The sequence below is a fragment of the Lissotriton vulgaris genome, chromosome 5 (assembly GCF_964263255.1).
Source record: "Lissotriton vulgaris chromosome 5, aLisVul1.2, whole genome shotgun sequence".
Lineage (NCBI taxonomy): Eukaryota > Metazoa > Chordata > Amphibia > Caudata > Salamandridae > Lissotriton > Lissotriton vulgaris.
Genome location: NC_141693.1, coordinates 438,179,568 through 438,196,433, shown reverse-complemented (window position 1 = coordinate 438,196,433; position 16,866 = coordinate 438,179,568).

Below are 16,866 nucleotides of genomic sequence, written 5' to 3'. Positions count from 1 at the left end.
TCGACGTGATCGTGGGGCGCTCAGAGCCTCTCAGGGCTCGTGAAATGAAGAAATGCCCCCTGAGCCCTCAGGCTCAACACACCCAGGCGCGAGGTCGCGCTACAGAGAGGGGGCGGGGCGGACACCGGCAATGTGTCCCGACGCTCTCCCCCCTCCTCTGCAGGCAGGCACTCACCGGTCTCGCGCTGGGCTCTCCAGCGGCGGCGGGTCTCTCCCGCTGGTCCCGGGGCGCTCCTTGGCCGGTTGCTTCTCGTCCTGCCCCCGGCCTGCCTGACTTCCGGGTCGCGGCAGCGGGGGGGGACTTCCGGTCGGCCTCTCCGGGGCCGCACAGTGATTGGTCGGCCGCCTCACCACTTCCGGGTCGCCGCGGGCAGCGCGGCGGCTCGCTTCTAGGCAGGCAGGCGGCTTACCAGAGGATCCGAGGAGTGGGCTCCCTCGTGATCAATCAAAACCGGGCAAAGTACAGCGGCAATGAGCGGGGTGGCACCCGCGCCGTCAAATCCCCACACAAAGCGGGCAAGATACAGCGCTCACAGCGCTCAGGCAAAAATACCGCGTTTTCCAGCGCTTAGGCAGGCGATCTCAGCGCTCCTAGCGCTGAAGGGCAGAGAGCAGCGCTCTCAGGCTGCAGACAACGAAGTCCTCAGTGCTCCCCAGCACTGGAGGACAGGACAAGGCTCCAGCAGGGCTGGAGGCAGGCAGGGGGGGCAAGGCTGGGCCAGAGCCAGCACACTGGGTCTCCAGGCAGGGAGACTCCCCAAGTGGCGGTCCTTCTGGCCCCAGCAGCGGCAAAAGCCCCCTCTGGCAGGATTCCAAAGTAGAACATTTTCCAAGGGGACACAGCCCCTTTTTATACAGACAAATCCTTTGTTACAATGTGCAGGGTGGGGGGAAAACCAGTCGCAGCTGGTTCTGGAGCACTCTTGATGGCCCAACCACCCATTTCATTCACTGGGGAGGCTAGGGTCGTTAGACACACCACAGGGGGGCGGAGCCAGCATTGTGTGGGGAAAACCCAGCCCATCCAGGACCCAGGTACACTCCTCCCACACATCACTCATGCTAATCTCCCACTCACCACCGGGCAGACCCATCCAGACTTCCTGGAGCCTGGCATGCCAGCCAGCTCCAGCCAATCACGCTCCAGCACCCTCACTGTACACATATCTCAATGTCCAGAAGTAGCACTTCCCAACTAGACACATACATGCCGCAGACACCATCTTGCAGCATTCACTCTCACGAGTTTAAGCATACCAAACTCGAGCCTGCACTCCCCACGCATCAGGAACTACCAGGGACACACACATTCCCCATGCATTCCTATGGGAGGGCAGGCCAGCCATACTTCACGCACGCACTTTCACTCTGGGACTCAGGGGAAAGTGCGCAGAGACCCAAAAATCACTGACACAGGGTCACAAATAGGGCAAAAAGTCTAGGGGTGAACCTGCCCTGCGGGCCAAGTCCAACAGTTTTGTAGGATTTCGTTTTGATAGCATTTCTTATCTGTGGCAGGCCTGTGAAACGCTCCGATTCACAGTGCATAGCTGATGCACTTAAGAGTGCGCGTTCAGTAATGTGTGAACTCGAGTTTCCCTACTTTATTTTTCCCTGCAATATTATATAGCGCAAACTCGACAACACGGCATGAGCACAATTTACGTTACAGAAGAACACATTCATTTTTGGTAGGCACGGGGAGACAAAGCAATTTGCCTGGAATCCCAGGATGTTGAGCTGATGCCGAGATTCGAACGTAGCTCCCTAGCTCTAAAGTTCGCAATTCTAGAACTTGTGGCGGGAGGTGTGTCTAAAAGTGTATGTCGGTGCTGGCCATCAATGAGAGAGACCTGTGCATTTTTCAAATGGGTGGTGAAAAAATATGAGTATGTTGCTGGAGATGTGGGCCGCCGTGCCACCAATGTACTTACCAGGGGAGGGTAAACACCCATTATTCCGCAACTTTCTTTCCGCATACCATCACTCCGCATACTTTCATTACGAAAGTACCATGACTCCGCAATGCCATTATAATGCATGGCATTACATTTTATATGCTTTTACCACGCATACATTTACAACGAAATTCGTTGTAAATGCATGAATGGCAAAAGCATGTTTTTTTTAAATGTTTGGATATGGTAAGTATGGGTATAGGGGTATATGTTTTGGGGTACTGAGGTGTATGTTTTGGGGTGTTGGGGTTTTTAAGGGTTCAGATATAGTTCTGGGTTATGGGGTACAGGGGTAGTTTTAGGGTTTAGGGATAGGTATGGGTTTTGGGGTACATGGATATTTTTAGGGTTCAGGGCTAGGTTTGGGTTTTGGGGTATAGGGGTATTTTTAGGGTTCAGGGGTATTTTGGGGTTTTGGGGTACAGGGGTATTTTAAGGGTTCAGGGCTAGGTTTGGGTTTTGGGGTACATGGTTATTTTTAGGGTTCAGGGCTAGGTTTGGGTTTTGGGGTACAGGGGTATTTTTAAGGTTCAGGGGTAGGTTTGGGTTTTGGGGTACAGGGGTAGTTTAAGGGTTCAGGGCTAGGTTTGGGTTTTGGGGTACAGGGGTAGTTTAGGGTTCAGGGGTAGGTTTGGGTTTTGGGGTACAGTGGTATTTTTAGGGTTCAGGGCTAGGTTTGGGTTTTGGGGTACAGGGGTATTTTTAGGGTTCAGGGGTAGGTTTGGGTTTTGAGGTACAGGGGAATTTATAGGGTTCAGGGCTAGTTTTGGGTTTTGGGATACAGGGTATATTTATAGGGTTAAGATGGGTTAGTGTTTAATGGTGTTGAGGTATTTTAAGGAGTAAGGGTGGGTTATGATTATGGGGTGCAGGGGTATTTAAAGGGAGCAGGGTGGGATTAGCACACGATATGAGACATGGCATGAAGGGCGGAACGTACCACACGCCCCCAGCGTTTGTCACACCCCCAGCACACGCCCACAGCACAACGCAGACACGCCCACAAGGGACTACTTTGCTGGCATGGTTCTTTTACCTTTTAAATGTATATGGTGGGCATCTGCTTAGCCTATGTCCTTCTGCTGCAACTGCCCTTTCCAACGCTGTATTGGGTGTTGTGATTGGTGCTTTGGTTCCTGAGATTACCCGCCTCAAAGGTTTGGGCTCTCTCTTTATTATGTTAGTATAGATAAGTCAAGTTGAGTCAAATTTATTACAGTTAATACAACTAATTATAAACAGGACAGGAACACAAATATAACATTACTAGGAGGTATGAAATCTCCGCTTTCTCTGCCACACGTGTGTAAGAGAAGCTTGCACTTGCAGTACCATTTCTGTGCCGTTTTACTTCTCTCAATGAGGGATGCCTTCTTTAAGCCGCCTCTAGAACATAAAACCGTGAGATATTATAACAAATGAAAATAGGACAAACTTAAAACTGCAGAATTTATATCAGATCAGGTGAAAAATATATTATTAGTCAAAAGTACAAAAGGGCAAAAGTTAAGATGCTAATAGCACATGAGCACTCGGACATGATTGGCAGTGTGCAATTTGGGTGGATTAGGCATATGAAGTGAAAGAGGGACAGATTTATATACTGGTGCAAGGCCCGTCTCTCTTGCAGGGCGAGGTAGTAAATTGCTCTGTCACTCTGGCGGACATGCCGCCCACCAGATTTAGAAATGACCACCTAACAGCTGATCACTTCTAAAGCATTGCCAGGAACTGCAATGTGGCAGTTCCTGTCAATGCTTTTTGCAGTTTAGTGCAGGACGGGGCTTTGCACCAGTTTTTATTTTTTTAAATAAAAAAACCTTATGTCCTTCTCATTGAAGTCATATCTGATCGCGAGGAGGGGGACGGGGGGGGATTTTTTTAATGTTATTGTCCCTTACCGCCAGGGTTTGCCTTCCATTGACCTGCATTAAAAACGCCCATATATATTCTCCCATCCTAATTAGGTCGATTAGCATAAAGCCAAATCTGAGACTGCCCTTACTTCATCTGGCCATCTGAAAAGTTTGGCTACAGTGGTGAAGGAGTAGTCAGCCCCATAGCCAAACCTATGGAGTGCCGGTATATTGTGTTGGTGGACCACTGTGTTGACATGGAAGGAACTCCATCGCTATTGTAACTGTCAACATATACATCTAGCCCAAAGGGCTCTATTTACAGACAAACAGAAAATACCATACAAGTGAATCACACTGGGAAATTTGCGAAGAACCCGTGCAGCATCAAAAAATTGTAGCAATTGTAGATTTAAGAAAAGTTTATATTCTTTAATAGAAATAGTCGATTTTTTCTGTGCAAACATTTACAGTGAGCAATAGACCTGCAACCATATCTATACTGGCAGGAAGCCCATTTCTCTGATGAAGAAAATTACTCCTCAGCCCTAGCGAAGATGCTCCCCCACCAAATTTAGAAATGACTGTCAAATGGGCATTTATTTATATAGTATTGCCAGGAACGGCCATCACAGCAGTTCTCAGGTGCGGCTGAAGACTTACCTGCTGGCCATGGTCTCTCCTCTATCCTCTTCTGTTCGTGCCTCCTGGCAGCCCACATTCTCCAAGTCTCTCCTAAGCCAATTGCGACACACCTGTCATGCTAGTGACAGTATTACCAGCATGACAGCAGCATTGTGATGTGTCTGAGTTGTCTGGTTTGCCACTCAGACAGTGCTTGGGAGTCGGGTGGAGAAATGTTACGTGCGCATGTGGGTTTAGCTGTCCTAAGACGTCCAGCCAACCCTACATGTGCACTTATGGTGCCCACCACTTCTCCTTCCTGCTCTGTCTAACAGTTCAGCCCATCCCGCCCTAGACCGGCTCTACGGAAAAATGAAATGATAATAACATTGGGTTATTATCATTTTTTTTCCCCCTTTTTTTTCGTTGCTCAGAGAACAGTGAGGTGACGCTCCTCTGCCTAAATGGAAGAGCTGCCACTGCTGTCAATGGTTTTTTGCATTTTGGTGTTTGGCTCCATCTACATGACGGAGCCGTGCACCAAACTGTTTCTTTTTTATTTTCAAAAAGAAGATCCTGCCCCCCCCCAACCGTGGTCGTTATCTCCCATGGGAAGGGGGAAATTTTTTGTTCTTTACTCTCCCTTACCACCAGCATATGCCTGGCAGTGACGGACACTACAAAATAGCTATATGTCTGCCCACTCTAATTGGGCAGAAAAACATATAGCCAATTCTCCTACGGCCCTTCCTCCGTCGGGCCATCGGAGAAGTTAAGCTAGGGCAGCGATGCAGTAGTCACTTCAGTAGCAAAACGTATGGTCCACCCAGGGCACGAGTCGGGGGTACACGTGGGTAAACGGCGTCCACCCACTTCTTTCACAGGGTGAACGCATGCCACCCTGCCAAGAATTTGGGCCCCACTGAATAATGTGCTGAACTCGTCTCGATGTAATTTCCAAACATCGGGACACTTTCAGCTGCGCCTGCATGTTGTCTGCTTTCTTTTTGCAACAAACAACAACGTGCAGGCACGGAAAGGGGGTTTCTTATTTATGACTCTTGCTGGGACCATACCAAGGCCGAATTTGAGGAGTCATCAGGCCTCCTTTTGTTCGAGTCTCTTGGCTGGGAGCAGTCAGGTGCCTCACACCTGATGCAAATAACGCGGAGGGGAAACAAAGGCTAACAACTTGTTAGCACTTCACACCTACTTGAGAGAGGCAGCTTTTCACTTTGTTTAGTCCCTGTTTAGGAAATATGCATGCTCTGTAAGAATATCAGATGTGTTGGTCTTTCCCAGTATTTACACAAAACAAATTGCATTTATATAGAGCTTACTTCCCTTGAGGAGGTGTTGAAATAATTTAAGTACCACTATTTTTCTTGTATAGCCCTACTCATTCCAATGGAGGGTGTCAGAGCGCTTTACCTCAACAATGTTATGTTATGTTATGTTAAAAGGGACTTTTATAGCGCAACGGCTACTCCAAAGGAGTGTCCCGGCGCTTTGTGCTCCAGACCTTAAGAAAGAACTGGAAAACATACCATTAAAAAGACAGAGGCCAAAGAAGAGAACGCTCTAACCGGAAAACAGCCAAGTTTTTAAGCCTTTCCTGAAGGCAAGCAGATTCGATGTGGTCCGCAAGGATAACGGTAGGGAGTTCCATAGCTGGGGGGCAAGATATCTAAAGGACCGACCGCCCTGTTGGGCCCTTTTTATGCGTGGCACCACTGCCAGAGCTAATGATTCCGATCTTAGGGATCGTGTAGGCCGATAGAAATCCAATCTCTTCTGGAGATATTTCGCACCATTGGCATGCAGGGCTTTGTGGGCTAAGGTCATGGTTTTAAACATTATCCTCTTCCGTACAGGAAGCCAATGGAGGGATAGAAGAAGGCTTGAAGCACTAGAACGGCGATGCAGGCCAAAAATCGCTCGCGCTGCAGCGTTCTGGGTCACCTGCATACGCTGTAAAAGATATTCTGGCAGACCCAGATATAGAACATTTGCATAATCCAATCTGGATCCTATAAGTGCCTGGAAAGTTATCCTCCGATGTTCCTCGGATAGAAGAGGAAAGAATTTGCGCAACATCCTGAGAATCCCGAAGCACGTTCCCGTAAGAGTGGACACCTGGGATTTGAGCGAGAGCTCATTGTCAATTTTGACTCCCAGGTTCTTGGCCCATTTAGATGACTGAGCTGGGGGGAACATGTCTGCGGGCCACCAGCCATGCCAATCTCGTTCCGATGGGCATCCGAAGAATAGTATCTCGGATTTGTCCGAGTTGCACTTGAGGCTGTTGAGTTGGAACCAATTGAAAACAGCCCCAAGGCACTCACGGATACTTTCTCCATCGAAATCTTCGCTCTTGCGGCAGGTGAACAGAAGCTGGGTGTCGTCAGCATAAGAGACGATCCGGGCCCCATAGGACTCTGCCAATGTCGCCAGAGGGGTCATGAGGATGTTAAATAGAGTGGGGCTCAATACGGAGCCCTGAGGGACTCCGACTCCCAATGGCGGCATTTCGGCAGATCCAGGTGGGACCCAGACCGTCTGTCGGCGGTTGGCTAAGAAGGAACGAAACCAGTTGAGCACCGTCCCCCCTAGACCGATGTCATGTAGCCTAGTGAGGAGATCCTCATGGGGGACGGTGTTGAACGCCGCCGACAGGTCTAGCATAACTAACATCACCCTGCCTCCGGTGTCCAGCACCTCCTTCACAATCTCGGTGACTTCCAAGAGCGCCGTCTCAAGTGCATATTACATGTACAATAAATTAGATGTAAGTAAATGACTGTACAGGATGTGTTACATAAAACTGGGAGATTGCAAGGTGTAGAAGTCATATATTATCTTCCATAGCTCACTGTGCTATCATCCTCGCAATGCACTCAAACGTACACATGATTGACCTGCTAAACATATATGAGGGCTTTAGATCTGATGTCACTTCTTGTGGTGCCACTTCCTATAAAGTCTTGGCTTGTGATGCCACTTTCTATGATGTCAATTCCTGTGATGCCATGTGTGATGTCATGCGATGTGATGTTGTGCGCCGTGATGTCATGCGCCGTAATGTTGCGCGCCATGATGTCACTTGCATACTGCCTAACTAGGTTAGTCCCCCCACTTCTGTTTTTTAGGACTTGTGCCCTGTGTCCACCCACAGTTAAATTGGGGGGGCGGACCACTGTGTTGGCAGGGAGGGAACTCTATCGCGAGTGCGTCAGACTTCCCTCTCCGCTAACACCTAAATCGGGCCCTTAAAATGATTACTTACAATTTCCATTAAAGATTTTAAGGCCAGGTTGATGAATTACTAGAAATATTTGGAAAGGCTGGTAAAGGACTAATTTGGTGGTTATATCTGCGTGAAAGAAGTTTGTCTTCATTGTTAGTGATACAATTACCAAATGTTCACATTTTCTTTCTCCCTACTGGTGTTCGCCGTCGGCTCATTGTCTAACTTCCGTCATTTGGAACACAGATAAACTCCATAGACGTCACGCCTTGTTTCATCTTTATGAATTGTGCCTGTCACCCGATGCCTGTTCTCTTGCACACGAACCCCTGCCCTGTAATTGATTGCAGGGGCCCTTTTATCGCTATTCACTCGTGGTAAATGCATTTTAATGCACGGTCACTAAATCTTATGCCACCTGTTAGCAGATGCAAGGAAAGACACTTTACTAATGTGGTCGGACATGAGGTTTCGAGAAGACGTTTCAGCGTGCTCGGCTCCTTATCTTCAACATGGTAGCAGCTAAAACATTTCTCCAAAACATTTGTCACAGGAGAGGTAAACAACGTCATAAGAATTTAAGGAACGAATAAAGGTTAAGCACGAAAGATTGCAGTGGAAAACCACCATTTAATTTTTTTCATAGGTATGCCAGAAATTATAACATATCAGAGAATTGATAAGACGAAAGACAGGTAGGAAAGGGAGATAAAAAAAATCACACGCAGATTAATCTCAGTACTTAAGTACAAGCATTTCGGAAACCCGAAACAATGCAAACAACTCACAGTCCCACAACACGCACCAACAATACACACGCATATTTATATTAAGCAGTTACACGCATTATCGACCAATATACATAAAGGTGAACGTAGATGTGCCCAAATATTGACAAAGTGCATGTAACCAGAACACTTATTTTGTACATACACAGTCACAAAATCTATTGGGCTGTCACACACACATATTGTTACTTGAAGGGTGCCGTTGATGTCGCATAACAAAACAGAGAAAAGGCCAGTGCGGAAATGGATGACAGAAGAATCTGTGACAAAGAGAGTCACGTGATGTTAGGATGACTTATCCTCGCGCCGGTCAGAGGAGGCGTCCAGGTAAGAGCTTCCAGAGCAGAGGAGCCTCCGGGGACGAGGAGGGGTCTTAAGGCCGAGATCTGAGGCACCGTGCCTGAGTGTGGCGTGAAGCACCGAGGATTAACAGCTCAGCTAGGTATGGGGGACTCCCGGCAGCAGGATCTTCAAAGCTGTGTATAAGATGCTCAGTTCCGCCCCCGCACTTCTCCCTTTGTGTGGGAGAAGAGCGGGGACATAATGGCCAGCACAGGACAAATTCACGTCTGCTTTGGGGCTTAAAGAGAAGGATTAGGTTAAAGGACTGTGAGTAGCACTTAAAGCCATAGAACACAGGGCACGCATGCAGCACCAAACACGTCACCTCCGCCACGATACAACAAAAGGCATAGGGTAACGTTGCATAATTTATGCAGGTGGTCATATTTGATGGGCAGAGGCGCTCATTTTTGGGGACCTGAACTTATTTCTCACCATCCGATCTGGACCCATAGAACAGTAGATAAAGGCAGAAAAGAGAGAAGGAAACTGAGAGAGATAAACACGAAGACAGTGACAAAGGAAATACGAAGGAATTAAAAATAGCCTTCAAGACAACTGTAGTGGGGCAAGAGAAGGTGGCATGAGGTAAGATAAGGGCTAGATGGCCTTGGTATGAGCAAACCCATCATCCACCAGTGCTAGCAGTAGGTGCCTAAGAAAAGCTAACTTTAGATTTAACAATATAATCATGGTAAAAAAGAGGACAAAGATAGAATACAGAAAGCCATAGTGGACTACAATGAGGTAAACGATACTCCCGACACAGATCCAAGACATCAAAGAACTGGAAAGGAAATACATTAATGAAACCTCGAACACAGTCACAGTGGTGGAGCTCACAGGGAAAAAATACGATTTCAACAGAATTCTGAGCGAACGGGCAGGTCTGTGGGTCAGGAAATACAAACAAATCAACCTATGTGAGGCTAACAAAGCGGGCAAATTGCTGGCATCGTACCTCTAGTACAAACAAAGAAGGCATAGTATTTCAACAATCACAGAAATTTATCACACACCAGGAATAAGGAAATCATACACACATTCACAGAATTCTACAAAGAGCTCTACAAAAAAGATGATAATCTGGAACAGGAGGGATGCTCAGCCTATCTAGATAGGCTCAACCTACCCAAGGTGACAGAAAAAGAAGTCAAGGCGTTAGGTCAGGACATAAAAACCAGCGAGATCACTTCAGCCATAAGAACCCTAATAGACGGCAAAGTACCTGGACAGGACGGCTACACCGCACCCTTTTACAAAACCTTCCAAGACCAACTTTGCCCAGTGCTGAGTAAAGTCTTTAACCACTGTTCAGAGGAGGGGTAAGTCACCGAATCCATGGCACAAGCCAATATAATAGTCATACCAAAGGAAAACAAGGACCCACAATGGCCCAAAAACTACCGCCCTATTTCTTTCATAAACCTAGACTGCAAGCTATACGCTAAAATTCTGGCCACAAGACTAAATAAAGTGCTCCCTCAGCTAATCGGAAATTCACATGTAGGCTATCTAAAAACTCGCATGTCCCACGACAACACGAGACTCCTCTGCCAAGTCATAGAACACTCCTCCAAAACTGCCGAACCTACGGTAGCCATCACGTTAGATGCAGAAAAAGCCTTCGATAGGGTATCCTGGCACTTCTTAGAGAAAAGCATGCAAGCACACAACCTAGGTGAGAGCTTCATGCGGGAAGTCATGGCTCTATACAAATCCCCCAAAGCCCAGATAGCAATCAATGGAGCGACCTCAGTCCCCTTTAATCTCGAAAGAGGGACGAGACAGGGATGTCCTCTATCTCCTCTGCTGTTCCTTCTCACCCTGGAACCCCTGATCAGAGATATCACAGACAATAACAGTATAGCGGGGGTAAACATAAACGGCACCACAGCCAAACTAGCTGCCTACGCAGACGACCCGCTCATAATAACAGAGAAACCCACTCACTCTATATACACTCATGCACACTATCGACCTTTACGCAAAACACTCAGGATACAAACTCAACAGGGACAAATCAGAATGCATGCCCCTCAATATACACACAACTAAAGAAGTATTGGGCTCCACTGGACTAGCCTGGGAACCTAGCTCTGTCAAATACCTGGGTATCCACTTCTGCAGGATGCTAAGACTGACCCTAGAACAGAACGAGAAAACCACTTTAGAAAAGATAAAAGGCCTGCTAGACACCTGGTCGCCCAAGTTCATCACCTGGTGGGGCAGAGTAGACACTGTGAAGATGATGATCACTCCCATAGTCAATTATCTAGATGGAACGCTCCCCCTAACTTTCACAGACGATTTCCACAAAAAGATCGACTGGATGCTAAACAAGTTCATTTGGCGGGATAAAAAACCGAGAATCAGCCTCCAGAAACTCAGACTAGGTAAAAAGCTAGGGGGCCTTAATATACTGACCTGAGAACCTTCCAAACAGCCTTCATAGCCAGACAAGGAATGCACTGGGTACTACCGAAACAGCCCTACACATCAACCTGGCTCTCAATAGAGAAAGCCATCTTAGACAACACTGACCCCCTAACTCTCCTCACAGCCAACAAGCAAGCGTACAAGAACAACCCGATCTTCAAGGTCACTAGACAGGCGCTGCTCAAAGTAGATAGAAAGCTCGAAGTCAGCAGCAGAAACTCACCCTGGGAATCACTCTTGGACAACCCCAAGATTAAGTACAGAGGAAAGACCCTCGATATGCACACATGGAAAAAAGCAGGTCTCTCATACCCAGCTCAGCTGGAGGAGGAAGGATCACCCATAACTTTCAACAATCTGAGAAATAGACACAACCTCCCCAAAGTAGAATTCTACAACTTCCTAGCCATCAAGACAGCCCTAACAAAATTTAAACTAACAAAAGATAGGCCCTCAATCTTCAGGTACATGGAGAACATAAACAAGACAGGACACCAGGTCTCGCACTTATACAAGCTCCTCCGCCCAAGTACCTCCAAACTAAACACAAAGAACAATACCTACTGGGTAACATAACTTGGCTCCAATCTCACGAAACAAGAACTACAAATGTTCTGGGAGGCCCCATCAAGAAACATGATATCTCCAGTGCTAGCACAAACAAAATTCTGGCTCTTACACAAAGCATTCTGGACACCGGCCCGACTAGCGGCATTAGGCCTTAAAGATAACGACAGCTGCAGGAACTGCGGTGCTGTAGGAGGAGACCTCGCACATCTCACCTTCCAATGTAGTAAGGTTAGCAAATTCTGGGAGAAGGTGCTGGACTTCATCAGTGCTGCCCTATGATGCACTCTACAACACTCATTCGCCACAACCACCACCGCTCACATCACAGCAGATATAGTCACACAGCATGTACCTACTAGACTTCCACCTTACAACAGCAGTCAAAATAGTGCTAACCAAGTGGAAAGACACCACCAAAGCCACATTCAAGGGATGGCTGAATTGGGTTACATTCTTAAGAGGGGCAGACATCACAGCACTAAGACAAACACCGTAGAAAAACCCTGACCGTGTAATGTGGTCAACACTAGACAAATACCTCAGCTCTTAAAAACCTCCATAAATCAACCATACACGCCAGACCAACTGCTGATAACCCAGCGAAGGGAGTTTAATCTAACACTAAACAGCCGCCAAACACATCTTTATGTTGTCTTCAATACGCATCATACGAGCACACGCAGTAACTTATATGCTCAATGTTAAATGTTTTAAGGCCGTTTGAAGAAACGTGGGGCAGACACAAATGTAAACAATGTAACCCTACTAGCCCCCCCATATAACTGCCTATTCGTTATGTGTCACATCGTTTTTTTTTTATATTCTTGTATTGTGAAAATACCAATAAAATATTTTTAAAAAAAACTTTGGGCACAAGCACATAGTTCTGTTTTTTTATGAATTAAATATGGACACCAGTGATGTCAATATTTACAGATATAATTATTTTAGGGCAGGAGTTATAGTTACTTGAGATAACTATAACTGGTGAATTTCAGTGTTTTGGTTTGTTTTAAAGGACATTTTTGCCTAGCTGTAATGATCCTTTAATCTTTGGTTTTACAGGGAATTTCTATAGGTTCTTTTTTTACAAAATAAGATATTATTACAATGCTTCACTATAACGTCACTTCAACACTTGTTTTTTAGTGAGTATGCATTTAGACATGAATTCTTGATTTTATTTTTTTATTTTAATAACAAATGTAATTAAAAAGTGAAATTAAACATTCAATAAAAAAAAGATCAAAGGTATTTAAAATACTTAAATACATACCTTTTAACTGAATTTACTAAAAAGTATATACAAATGAAAATGGTAGTGAGTGAGGTGTTTTTTAAATTGTTGTTTCTAAATTGCAGTTTTTAAATTTACTATATTTAAATTACTAAAGTACTTTCTACACCTTTAATTTGATGCTTTAATGGGCTGTAACATTTTATTATATTATTTTTGTGATAATAACTATTTCGAATAGATTTACAATTATATTATATATTAAAATATGTTTTAAAATGTACTTAAAAATAATAAGCTTTAATCAGACAGGAAAATGAGTGACTCAAGTGCCATCCTCAATTGGGCTATTACTGTGATCCACCTATCCTCTGACCAGCCGCAGCGCCTGCAGGTAAGACCGGTGAGCCGGGCGGTGGGGAAGGGATTTCCACGGACGATGACAAGGGTAAATTAATTATTTATTTATTTTTCCTTCGTCATCATCCGTCAAAATCCCCCCTACCCGGCCCCACCATCCTACCGCTCTTACCTGCATGGGCTGCGGCTGCCTCTGACGAATGAACGACTGGGCCAGAGGTTACTGACAGAGTCGAGGCTCAATCCACAGTACACCAGCTGTTCTCCTACATCTAAGTAGAACTGGTTCGGAGTAGTAGGAGGCCGCCAGTTTGCTGCAGTACTCCTGCTCTGCCAAACCCTTGATGAAGCCTTCTGTAGTTCTGCCAAATTCTGCACCACAGGGCCACCTGGCAAGGTGTTATAAGAGATGAATGCCGTCTTTATTCCATTCATCAAAAGGTTAAAGGATATGTGCTTAGATCTAACTCTTCTGCTGTGCTCTTCTTTATTCAGAACCTGACATGTTGGCATTTGAATTTTTCTACAGTGTTTTCAAGTATTAACTCATCCGCATGCTTAGACAGCAGCAGGGCTTTAAGTGAGATGAACGACTGGGGAGTCTTTCAAAAGGGCTTGGTCAATGTAATTAAGGGCGTGGCTTAAAAACACGTAAGCTAGAAATCTGTGCATAGCATGCCGCCCGACTGGTATTTTGCTGCTTCTGTCATTGCAACCAGACATATAATGCAACAAGAAACATTACATCTACAACAAGCCAGGCCCTTTTGACTTTGTCAGTGGTTATTAGATGCCTAAGATAAATAAGAAGCAATTTTGTTATCAGATTGAAAATAGTCCTGTTCTGAAATTATGAGACTGTGAAAGAACTATAATGAGTTTCTTAGAAATTAGATCAAAGGCAGTGAAGAGTGGCACTGCTGCAGGGTTAAGATTTTCTTTCCACCCTTAGGGTAGGGGCAAAAATGGAGAGTTCGTCAGCGACCCACATCAGAAACTGCTTTTTAGAACTGCCAGTGCCAGGCCCAATTTAAGCCCTGGACAGCACCCATAAACTCAGCACCCCTTTTGTTTCAGGTGAAAGGCGGCTTTTGGTGGACATCTGGGGCCTTTCAGAACATTTAGAAAAACATACTCTACATAATCTCCATTTTAGCAATGTTGCCTGCTCCTCACACTTCACTTTCATACATGAGGAGCCCATTTCTTTTAGCAAAACATACTTTTAAACATTGTCTGGCTGCCGCCACCCAGTGTCTGTGAGAAAAAAAATTAATTGCCGCCATCTTTTGCTGAAAATGTATTGATTATTGATAAACGCACAAAATGTAGTTTTAAAAATATAAATAAATATTAACGACCTAATTATGAGCGGCCTACTCATCCCAAAGGGACCAGCAAGGGGAGTTAGCAGTCCTTTTTGGAATGGAGATATCCGTGTTCTCCCTACATCTAGTTTGTTTCATCCCCGAGATTTCGGCTGACCACACGAAGTTCCAGGTGAAACCCTTGGGAAAAATTAGGAATTACCAGGAGCATCAGACCTGCATTACTCTGGTGATTCGTCATTAAACGTAGCTTGCACGGGACTCTCATTTTGAAGGATTTCAGCCAGGGTCACTGGAAATTTGTGATTGTGAGTCCGTGGCGTTTCTGTATAGGCTTGGATTACCCGCATTTACCACATAATCCATCATCTGCTGCATAATTTGCAGATTTCAAAAGTAACTAAAACGTTGGTTGCACCTGTTGCCATGCAGTGGAAAGCCTATCACAAAGGCTGACTGGTCACCTTCCAGTTCCTTCTTGCTATATTATGGGTTTTAAACTGGTGCTTCAAGAGGTATAACGTTTACTCAGACAATGTTAATGTGTATAAAAATGCTTAAAATAATTAAGTAATACTACTAACGAATGTGCATTATTTTGCAGCATCATTTTCCATTTTTTACCACATAATTTAGTTAAACCTGATGCATAGCTTGGTCCTCCTTCGGTGCATAACTCCAGTGGCCCTCATAATGAGTTTGGTCATTCTGAATAGAGCCTGTAAAAGCAGGTCTCCGGCTCATCAGAATTATATGTCGACGGCAACACACAGCTTTTTCCACCAAAAGATATTTTTTTTTGCTGAGTGTCAGCAGAACTCTCCAGGTGATACTTTGAGGGAAAATGAAAACATTACTGTGGGAATCAGACAGAGGATTACCAATTAATTCCTAATTTCTCAGGTAAATGAAGTTTTATTTGTAATTTCTTCAGAGTAACCAGTATTCCCTTGTGCGGGGTTGGATTGGGATAAAAAAAAAAAGCCCCCGACTTGCTAAAAAAAGTGGCCCAAATTTGCATATTGCCTTTTCGCAAAACACTGCTTTGGCGAAGTTTTATGAAAAGAAAGGGAGGGAGGCTCTGACAGAGGCAGGTTTTCTTAACTTCACTTAGATAAAACAAAATCATGGATTAGTTCACACTGGTGAACCACACCTTAAAACAAGTGAGGCCACTACTGCTCAGGGCTAATACCCCCGCTCAATCTGCCTACATTAATGGGCCGGCCCAGCGAGCGAAAGGGCTGATGTGAAAAATGAATACAATCTTGGTGAACATTATCTGCGCCATCTTGCCCCCCCCCCCCTTTTTCGAGCCCATTCGTGCGCGTAAGCGGCAGCCATTTTGAATGCCATGGCCTCCCTGCCCCTCGCTAATAGCCAGCGTGTCTCTCTCTCTCTCTCTTAACCTCGCAAGCATTCCCCCGCACGCTGACAACCCCCGCTCTCTCATGCCTTGGGTCATAAACCCCTCTTCAGCGCAGCTTCACCACTGAATCCTATCCTGTTCCCAGCGCGACACCTCCCCTCATTCCTTTCATGGCCTCAGATCCTTTTGATGCAAACCCCTTTTCCTGTGTCCCCGTTTGTCTTCCTCATTCCCAGGCCGCCACCTGACCCTGCGGATACTGTTTATTACCCCGTACAGTAGGAAGTTTCCCCCTCCCCATCAAAAGACCCCCGAACCGATCAAAGCCCCCACCCCATGAGATCCGATCAACCCCATGCATTCCGTGAATCGGCGGAATGCCCTGCTGTGCGACAACCAACACCTGTTGTGACCGGGGTGGGGAATCCAACTGTAAATGTATGTGGGAACGGATCTGAAGGGGAGATTCCGAGGATGTTCTTTTAAGGTCTAAAGTATTGCGAGAATGTGTTATGTGCAATAAAGGTCGTAAAACCTAGTATAAGAGGCCAGGCCTCAGAGATGTGGTTAGAGCACCTCGTGACGATACTTGCTGTCTGAATTGATGTGTTCTCCTCCGGAGAGAATAAAATCCTCGTTTCCCGCCTTCCAGTCTCCAGCGCCTGCTTCTTCATTGATTAATATTGGTGGGTCATAGAGGCGATACTGCCGGGCAACATAAAAGGGTCTTTGGTTACCGGTTGTCTTT